The sequence below is a fragment of the Rattus norvegicus genome, chromosome 9 (genome assembly GCF_021556685.1).
Source record: "Rattus norvegicus strain SHRSP/BbbUtx chromosome 9, alternate assembly SHRSP_T2T, whole genome shotgun sequence".
NCBI classification, from domain to species: Eukaryota; Metazoa; Chordata; class Mammalia; order Rodentia; family Muridae; genus Rattus; species Rattus norvegicus.
Genome location: NC_141542.1, coordinates 79999459 through 80010298, shown reverse-complemented (window position 1 = coordinate 80010298; position 10840 = coordinate 79999459). Strand labels below are relative to the sequence as shown.

General features: G+C 43.9%; 1 pseudogene; it reads left to right on the top strand.

Annotated features, from left to right (window-relative positions):
* The first annotated feature begins 10081 nt into the window (after positions 1–10081).
* On the top strand, positions 10082–10465 carry Cox5b-ps1 (cytochrome c oxidase subunit 5B, pseudogene 1; annotated as a pseudogene).
* Positions 10466–10840: the final 375 nt, after the last annotated feature.

The following is a 10840-nucleotide window of genomic DNA, read 5'->3' as shown; positions in this document are numbered from 1 at the left end:
TTTAAAGTCATTAAGTCTTGCCTTTGAAATCCAAATACACAAAATATATTGACTTAAACTCTGTTGGTTGGCTATATTAACTCTAATTATCTTCCATAGCAACAATTTACTCAGCCAACGAGGGTAATAACCACAGGGCGGACTGAGCTGAAGAATAGAGGCAGTTTATTTCATGTAGTTTTGCCTAATTTGGTTTACCCTTAATATCTGTGGAAATTTGCCAAGAGCTAAAAGTATTGTGGCTGTTTGGGGGTGGGGAAACAATGAGAATTCATCAAGATAAATGGTAGCACACTCCCCATGCACCTCACATATATGTCTGAACTGATTTCCTCAGATGATGCTCTCATGAATATTAGAAATAGCTATTTTCACAACTAGCTCCTGTATTTTTGTCTTGATTCAGCTGCTACAGTCTGCCTCGCCGCCGCCCCCCCCCCGTGTTAAAGATTCTGAGTCTCATGTAAAGCTATCTAATGCGGAACATCTTCCACAACAATTTTACTATTTTTCTATTTTTCTAGCCTATGACCACTCTTCCTCTAACGTCTGCTTCCAAGGAATTACCTTGATTTCTTTGCTTGCTGCTTGCTTGCTTGCTGCTTGACAGGTAGATGTAAAACCCAGGACATGCTAGGCAAGTGTTCTGCCAGTGAGCTATATTCCCAACCTTTGGTAATATGCAGTACAGGCTAGCCTTGAACTCAGGATCCTCCTGGCCCAGCCTTATGAATCCTATAAGTAAGAGGACTTGACCATACTTTCCAGGAAGCCTCTTTCTGATAGTAGGGATCTGTTATCCCTGTTTCTACCTTCTTGTTTTCTGTCACTCTTTGTCCTGAAGCCTGGGAGCTTCCTCTAGAGGGTCTGCACACTGCCACAAGGGGACTCAATGATTCGCAAACGTCCTCTTCCCACTCTCTTCACAAGAAGGTAAGAAACTGCCTAAGAAGTAAAAACTATCCAGTCTAGGTGATGGCACACACCTTAAATCCCAGCACTTGGGAGGCAGAGGCAGAGTCTCTGTGAGTTCAAAGCCATTCTGATGTACAGTGAGTTCCAGGACAACCATGGCTATGAAGAAGGAAGAGGAAGAGAAGGAAGAGAAGGAGGGGGAGGGGAGGGGAAGGGAGAGGAGGGGGATGAGGGGGACGAGGGGGAGGAGGGGAAGGGGGAGGAAGAGGAGAAGAAGAATGGCCTGGGTCACATGCCTGTGCTCTTCTTTTTTTTTTTTTTTTTTTTTTTTTTGGTTTTTTTTTTCGGAGCTGGGGACCGAACCCAGGGCCTTGCGCTTCCTAGGCAAGGGCTCTACCACTGAGCTAAATCCCCAACCTCTGCCTGTGCTCTTCTAAGCCAATCAGTTAGCATCAACTGCAGCACAGGCCTTAGGAGCTGACCTTCCTAGGCATTTGCCTGTGGGAGGCGATCTGAACCAATGACCCCAAGAGAGGGAGACGCTTGCTTATATGGGAACCACTCAGGGAGTCTAGAATCAAGGCTGAAGCAGGCAAACCTAGCAAATAGCTTAGCAATCTGGAATTTCACTTGGTTTGGGACATGCTTGCCTTCTAATAAAGCATTTAGTAGTCTGAGACCATTACCTATACATATGGCACGCAAACGAACTCTTTCTATTCAAACACATTCCCAATACATTTGAACACATCTGAAAGCTGCGGGCCATGAGCCCATCTAGCCTGCACTAGTTTTGTGCGCATGTGCAATAAAGGCAAACTATGCCCTTAAAAATGAACCTATAGAGAGAATTCCCTATTTGCTATCTTATGCCTACACATAATTAGGTATAGGTATGATTAAAATCAGCTGGGTTGTGGGAATGCACATGAGCAGTACATAACTTAATCTGTCAATCAAGATGGGGAACCACCAACACTACACCCCTTGGCAACCAAGCCCCTCCCCCTCCCCTTATGCTGCATACAAGAAAGCCCCAGACAATTAACAGGGTCTTTAAGCTCCTCCCTGTGGCCTGCTTCACTGTTGACAGTGTATTTCTGACCTGCACTATCACTTCCCTTCGGATAACATTACCTTGCTACTTGTAGGAATCTGTGAGAGCCTGGAGGCACTTGGCCCAGACTCTAACCACTAGTCACAAGGTTTCTGGGAGCCAATAGGAACTTATTAGATAACATCCAAAGAGAAGGAAATTGAATTTTAGCCATCTTGAATTGTAAACCATTCTAAAACATTTTCTAGAAGAAAAGAAAGAAGGAAGGAAGGAAGGAAAGAAAGAAAGAAGAGAGAGAGGAGAGAGGAAACAAAAAGAGAAAAGAAAAGAGAAGAAAAGAAAAGAAAAGAAAAGAAAGGAAAAGAAAAGAAGAACTGGAGCTGGCACCTCCATGTTCAGGCAGCCAGGGAGAAGCTACAACCCAAATCTACTCCATTTCCCCCATGAGATATTGTCCTCTTTGGGACCAGACAGAGAAATGAAGACCCAAAGCCTCCAGTGGCTAAATTCCTAAAATAAAAAAGAATCGGAAAAGTGTAAAACAACAGCGAGCCTGGGAACCTCAGACTTCAAATACTGAACGAATGCCTGGTGGAGCACACAGTGCTAACCTCGTCATGCCTGCATTTCTATATCAAATTATTATTAATGAATAATAAATGAAAAATCTTCTTAATGAATAAAGTCCCATTGTTTGGTGTAAAATTACTCTCTCGCTGCATAATTCTTGAAGAGAGTTCTAAATGTATCAGTGGGAACAAGGGGTGCCTGGCATGACAATCAAAGAAGTCAGTTTGCAGTTACAAGCTTTTAAAGAGTACAGTTCTAGGGGTTGGGGATTTAGCTCAGTGGTAGAGCGCTTGCCTAGGAAGCGCAAGGCCCTGGGTTCGGTCCCCAGCTCCGAAAAAAAGAACCAAAAAAAAAAAAAAAAGAGTACAGTTCTATCCCAACAATGGTGTGTGTGTGTGTGTGTGTGCGTGTGTGTGTGTGTGTATCCACATACATACATGCTGAGAAGCACATGTAGAGGTTAAAGGACAACTCAGATGTTTGTTCTCCATCTACCTTGTTTGAGACAAAATCTTTATAGCTCACTGCTGCATATGCCACAAGCGTTCCTGGATTCTCATTTCCCTCCCCGCCCCCCAGCTCTCTGCAGAAGCTCAGGATCACAGGCGTGCACTACTCTGGCTGGCTCTTACCTGGGTTCTGGGATGCAACTGGAGCCTTCATGCTGGCACAGCAAGTGCTTTACCCACTGAGTCATCTCTCCAGCCTAATCCTCTGATTCTGCTCTACTATTAATATGTAGGGATGTCCCTGTAGTCCTAAAGCTTATATATAATTCCTCTGTTTCTCTCTTTTACATTTTATCTCACACATCCGGTTTTCTGAAAAATGTCCCCATGGGCTTCTGCCAGTCTCCAGTGTGATGTTATCTGTCAAAATGCGTCACTTCGTCCCTGTTCAAATTCAACAGAACTGGTAGAGTGCATTCCCGCCTGAATTGTACGCAGACTATAAACTCAGTCGGTGTTCCTAGGGATGTGGTGGAGAAGAGGTCTAATCCACATAAGGGTGGAAGAGGTAGAGTCCCGTGAAAGCCACCAGAATGTTTCTGTTTCCAGAAAGATTCATCAGTGCTTTAGCCATCAACCGGGAGTGTTGGCTAACACACACACACACACACACACACACACAGACACACACACATACACACATACACACACATTCACTCACACATGCACACACACGCACGCACGCACGCACACACACACACACACACACACACACCTCCTCATTCAAGCTTAAAGTCAGATATTTCTTTTTTGATCGGTTAGTTAGGTTTTGTCTGTCTGTTGGTTTGTTTTTCATTTGGTTGCTTGTTTTGTAGCTATTTGAAAATAAAAGTTATACTACTGAGAGACATAGCTCAGTGGTAAAGCACTCAACCAGAATGCATGAAGCCTCGTGTTCAAACAAACAAGAACTTCCGTGTATGCTTTTGTTCTGTTGCTTTTTTTTTGTCTTATTGATTGTTTTAACCTTTGCTTTTATCTATTTTAATTTTTTTATTTATATGAGTATGCTGTCTTCAGAAGCACCAAAGGAGGGCATCAGATCCCATTACAGGTGGTTGTGAACCATGTGGTTGCTGGGATTTGAACTCAGGACCTCTGGAAGAACAGTCAGTTCTCTTAACCACTGAGCCATCTCTCCAGCCCTTAGCCTTTGTTTTTAAGGTTGTTTTTTTTTTCCTGAGGGGGAGAATGATTAGGGAAGTGGAAGAACCTGGGAAAAGAGAGAGAGGAAAACAATATAATCAAAATATATTGTATGTGAAAAAAACTTAACAACAAAAAGAAACAATTTAAGTACTGTAAGCACCCAGGTAAGAAGACAGAAATTATAAGAGAACTTTGGTCAACCACATGAAAGGGTCAGGATGCTAGGGCCATCTCAACAGAAGCTGCAGACACATGCAGGACTAAGCAGTGTGTTCGAGTGGTGGCTGTGGCAGAAGCTGTGTGTGTGAACCGTGGCAGAACTGTGGTAAGAGATCTCACCTGTGGCAAGAGCCTGTGATGCTGGTGCAGCGGAAGTGCTGAAAGAGTGCAATGGCCTCCCACTCGAACACACGGCCACTTGGTACTGTCTTACCACTGCACGGCATCAGGGACACTTAGAAGGCCTGCACATCCACTTGACACGAGACAATTTGAGGTCTTTTCCTCAGGCCTCATATATGTAGATATATACAGATACAGACATCATACATATATACATACATACATACATACATACATACATACATACATACATACACACACACACATACACACACACATACAGGTCTCCCAAAGCTAAAATCCAGCAATGTCAGCAATGTCAGCAGTGAAGAGCACTGTGGTTGGAGCAGACAGCAACCATATAAAACCAAGGTCTCTCATTCCTTGAATCTTACCCTTCTGCTAAATTTTGAAAATTGGTAAGAAAACTATTTTTCTTCAGCTCCCTATCCTAAACAGACAATTCCCCTTTGGGGGTGGTATTAGTGGGCCCCCGTGAGGAGAAGTAAATAGCCAGTGCATTGGAGCACACAGTTTTTGGCTCTGAGGCTTTCCACTGGGACAGTGGGGTTACATGAGGTCTACAAAAGGACTCAGGAAAATTATGCTTTTAAGATTGTACCTAGACTTTTCGATGGCTGACTAACCACTTGGGCATTTATTTCTGTCCTAAGTGAGGGAAAGTCTCTTTTTTCTACACTACAATATTATAAAAGTGGATATCAGGCTGATAAGATGGCTCAGCAGGTAGGAGCGCTAAACCAGAATTTATGCCCAGAAACCAACAATGGAAAGAGGAAAATTAACTATGGAAAGCTTTCCTCTGACCTCCAGATGTACCATATGACATGGGCCCTACACACAGAGAGAGAGAGAAACAGAGAGAGACAGACAGAGAGAGAGAGAGACAGAGACAGAGACACAGGGACACAGAGACACAGAGAGACACACCATTCTAATATCAATAATAAATTTTTTAAAAAAGGTTTTCCTCTACTATTCTGTTAAAACTTGTACTGAGAGCTCTTTGGTCAGAATTACCTGCTTCTGCCTTGGTAACAAGTCTTTTCGGCTTAGCATGGCCTTCATAGTAAAGTCACTTTAAGTCTGACCATTACTTTCTGTTCCAGGGACCCACAGCCAGAGCAAATGTTTGCCCTCTTGCCCTACTGACTGGCAGTCGGTAGATGCTAAAAAGGATCTGGGCTCTCTAGGACCTGTCCAATTTAGGAGAGGGAGGTTTGGCAGCCTAGGTGACAGGAAACAGCACACAGCACAGACACACATCAGCAGTAGTGGGACCGTTTCAAATGATGCTCTGTAATAGAAGGTCCAGCCTGTTAACCCAGAGAGAGAGAGAGATGGTGACAGCATGTTGAATGCCCAAAGGTGACCACATGGCCTGCTCACTGTGTCAACCATTGTATTTTCTTCTACTTTCATCTTGAGGGAAGTCACTGTCAAGCTAGTAGCCATAGTTTCTAGCCAGGATCTGGGTTCCAAGGAAGGTAGTCAGAGATCTGCCTCTCGTGCCCTAAGACTAAGGTTGTACACCATGTCTAGCACATGGGGAGCTTGTTGTACTGGCAGATGCCCCTGTAATTCCAGTCTAACTTGAGTCTAGTTGATTTCCATGAACACAGACCCTATCTGTGAGAACCTGGTTCTACTGAAGCAGGGCCACAGGTGCTTCGAAGCACGGGAGGCAACAGAATCATCTTGTCATTTATGAAACCACCACAAGAGCTGCTGGAAACTCTAGAGAGGACAAGATGTTCAACCTACAGAAGTAGGGGGACTATGATATGAGTACCTACCATCCTTTATCTGCAGAGTACAAGTGCAGAGAACCATCAAGTCCTGCTTCAAGGTCTATGCAGTTGCTACCCCACAGAACAGGCACCATCATGTGCTTATATAGGAGGAAGTGTGGATGGTGGTGTGAGAAGCATTGAGTGTACTGGGCAGATGAAAAGCGTTGGGTCTTGGAAGAAGCTCTGACCTAGGGTCCTTGTCCTTTTCTAAAGAAATATGTTATGAGGTGGTTATGTTGCTGAGGATTTCGGGTCCTGTACCAAGCTGGAATGGCAAAAACTGAGGCTCGAGTGCAAAAAGACCTTCTTAAGTCACACTACCTGGTCAATTGGTAACTATCAAAAGGGTATTGAGAAGAAAAGCTCTTTCATATCAGTTCTATATTTAATAAAGACTTGCAAAGCTTTCAAAGCTGACCAAGGCTGGGGAGAGAGCTCAGTGGGTAAAAGAGCTTGCTGCTCAAACATGAGGACCTGAGTTCAAATCCCAGGAACCCTTGTAAGGCTGGATGCCGTAGCATGCATAAGTAATGCTGGTGTAATCCTTAACACTGGAACAGTAAGATGCCAGACAGAGAGAAAGGGAGAATCCATGGGCACTCAAAGACCAGGTAACCTTGTCCATACAAGGAGACTCTGTCTCTAAACAATATGGAAGGTAATGTTGCCCTCTGACCTCCACACATAAATGCACATGAACACACTCACACATGTTCACACACACACTCACACATGTTCACGCACACACACATGTTCATGCACACACACATGTTCATGCACACACACATGTTCACACACACACACACACACACACACATACTGAAAATACAAAGATGACACAACCACGTCACAGTATACTTTGAGGACGTGACGAAGGGACCGTGCTCTGAAGCACTTGATGCCTTGGCTATTTCACATGTTGCTCCTCTGAAGACCTAGGGTCCAATCAGCATGCGAACAGCCTGAGTCCACCCAATGATTTTAATCGTCTCGTTTACTGTACAACAGGCGCAGCCTGCCAAAGCTTACTTTAATTCTGAATCCCGTCTCGCCATTCTCTATCGCTTCCAAAACAGAGGAAATAGTCCAACTCCATTCAGCTCAGCAAAGAAGATCTTGAATTAAACCTGGATTGTGAATGATGTCGAAAAGACAGCTTCGGGGAGCTCTCGTTTAAAATGCAAATGAGATGTTAAGCAGAGAACAAGGGGAGGAGAATTAGTTCAAAAGACACATTTCCGTTATGATAGCTTCAACTTGGTGCCATAATGACAGATTCTAACCCGTGATTAATTTAACCAGTCACATGAGTCAACCTGCCAGTTATGTCAAACTGACTTGGCTCGAACAAAGAATTCTGAAAATAGTTCCAACAGATGTGGAAGCGAACGGAGAAAAAGAGGATGAGGAAGAGGGGGAAAGCAAGCAAAGGTGAGTGGAGAGGGGACCAGAATGTGAAGCACTCCATTTCAGTGCCATGACCTCAGCACCAAGAGCTTTGCAACACAAGCAACTCCTGTGGTGGTGGCTCTCCTGTAGAGGCAGAGGCAGGCTGATCTCTGAGTTCAACACCAGCCTGGTTTGCAGAGTGAGTGAATTCCAGGATAGCCAGGGCTACACAGGGAAACACTGTCTTGAAAAACAAAACAAAACAAAACAAAACAAAACAGAAGTAAACAAACTCTCATTGAGATATTGCTTGTTTGTGCTCAGTTGTTCAGAAATGCAAATTTTAATGGTCATCTCTAAATACAGTGTTATTTAAAGGATACCAGATGATCCATTTTGCCCATCTCCACCCCTCGTTTTTTACACTTTCAACCAGACATACACCTGAAATCCTCAGTATTACAACCCTTTCATTAAATTGATTACTGTCTGGAAAATGTATAGACTTTTGCGTTTCTGCCTGGTGGCTGTTGCCAGGGCACCTTGTTATCTGACTGCTTAGACATCCCTCTATTGACACCAGAGCTAATTGAATTTGTAATGCCTACATCTTCTACCTCTGTAAATCTCTAGACTGTTGACATGCATTGAGTTAAATATGTGTATTTTTAAAGATACAAATATTTAAAGTGCCAGGCACAGTGATCGGTGCCTGCAATCCTGGTTTCTTGAGAAGGTGAGGCAGGAGGACCAAAGATTGAATTCAGCTAATGAAACATAAGGAAACCCTGTGTGTAAATATAAATATATATAGATTAGGGCTAGGGAAAGAAAGACACAGATAAAGGTGCACACACCTTTAATCCCAGCACTTGGGAGTCAAAGGCAGGCCTATCTCTGTGAGTTTGAGATTAGCCTGGTCTGCATGGCAAGTTCTAGAACTGTCAAGGGTACATAGAGAGACTCTGTCTCAAAAATTGATCAATTCCATATATACTGTTATATGGGATATATATATTTCAAAGAGAATCAAAGACATAAACGTAAGAGCTAAAACTATAGAAATCTTAGAAGTAAACACATAAGTTTTATGATATCCAATTCTAAAGTCATTTCTTGGATATAATATGAAAATGTTTTATACATATATGTACATGATATACATGACAAAAGAAAAGACAGAGATGAACATAAAACATTCGCATCTCATAGGACATTGCTAACAGTGGAAAGGAACTGGCATGGGAAGAAATGGAAATCATGCCTCCCATAGATTAATATCCAGGACACCAAGAATTCCTGACTCCAAAAGGGAAACAAACGACACAATTTCTTAAATGGGTATGAAATGGGTGGCATGAATGAAATTGGCCCCTTATGGGCTCATATATTTGAATACTTGGTCTGACGCATAGCTGGTAAGACTGTTTGGGAAGGATTAGGAGGTGTGGTCATGTTTGAAGAGGTTGGACATAGAAGTTCCCAGTGTCTCCCTCTCCGCCTCATGCTTCTGTATCAAGACGTGAGCTCTCAGCTCTTCTGCTGCCATGACTTTGCACGGCCACCATCGTAAACTCTTTCTTCTATAAGTTGCTTTGGTCATAGTGTCTTCTTGCAGTAATAGTAACTAAAATCATGGGCAAGGGGCTTAAATATAATCTCACCCAGCTAAACAAATAGTCAAAAGCCCACACTGAGATGATCAGAGTCTCTAATCATTTGGAAATGCTGACTAAAACTGCTGGTTACCATCCCGTGCATTAGGAGGACTATGAAAAGAAACTTTGAGGTCAGCACTCAGGAAGCTGAGGCCAGAGGATCACAAGTTTGAGTCCTGCCTGAGACGTAGAGTGAGTTTATGTCAAAACAGATATTGGAAGAAAGGAAAGGAGGGAGGGAGCGAGGAAGGTGGGGAGGAGCATTTTAAAATTAATTGGCCTGTGGTGTGGTGGTGGTGGTGGTATGTGTGTGGTGTGTGTGGTGTGTGTGTGTGTGTGTGTGTGTGTGTGTGTGTGTGTGTGTGTGTGCGCGCGCGCGCACGCGCGCGCACGCGCGCGTGCATGTGTGCGAGCATGTCCAAGTAGCTCCTGGGCAGATGTGCACATGCAACCTTCCAGGGGCCAAAGCCATGTAGCCAAACACTGCCCCATCAGATAGTATATGAATAAACAGCTTCGTTTCTGGAAGCAAGGACTCTGGTAGCTATACCCCCAATATCCTGAAGAAAACGAATCAAAAGTCATTTACAATCTACCATAGGCATGCAACAGAACAGCCTCAAAAGAGGAAGAAACTTGAGCCCGTTCCCAGAAGTGCATCTGCATGTCTCAGACCAGATGGCTTCAAGGTTACTTCACGGAGTAGGAGCTTTCGTGGCACAGTCCCTGAGGGCCCACGGCCCTGTGGTGCAGCCCAGACCCACTCCATGGCTTCTGGAGAAGGTGGTGTCCCTATTGATGAGGAGCAGGATACCGGGCCGGAGAGGGAGATCATGATAGCAGCGCAGAAGGGACTGGACCCATACAATAGGCTACCTCCAAAGGCAGCTTCGAGCGTCAAGGAAGACCCTAATCTAGTCCCATCCATCGCAACAAGAGAATAGCGGGCAGCATCTGTGAAGAGGACAACTACACTGTCATCTGCTTTTGGCTACACAGAGGCAAGAGGCAGAGATACCCGGAACGCATTACAAGCTGGTACCCCACCAAATGGCCCACTGAGCCCTCCCTGTAAAGGAAAACTAGCCATCCCACTGGCTTCTCGCATGGCCGGCTAGTCTGATTTATATGGTTTTTTTTTTTTTTAATATCGAGAGCACCTATCTCTTGATACTGGCTTGACATCAACTTAAAATATAAAACCAGTGTAGAGTTGTTAGATTTTTATTTTAAAAAAAATGTTAAAGCTTAAAAAAATAAAAAGAGAGGGGCTGGGGATTTAGCTCAGTGGTAGAGCGCTTGCCTAGGAAGCGCAAGGCCCTGGGTTCGGTCCCCAGCTCCGAAAAAAAGAACCAAAAAAAAAAAAATAAAATAAATAAAAAAAATAAAAAGAGGAAGAAACTTCCGGCATGCCATAACTCGGCTGAACCTTGAGGA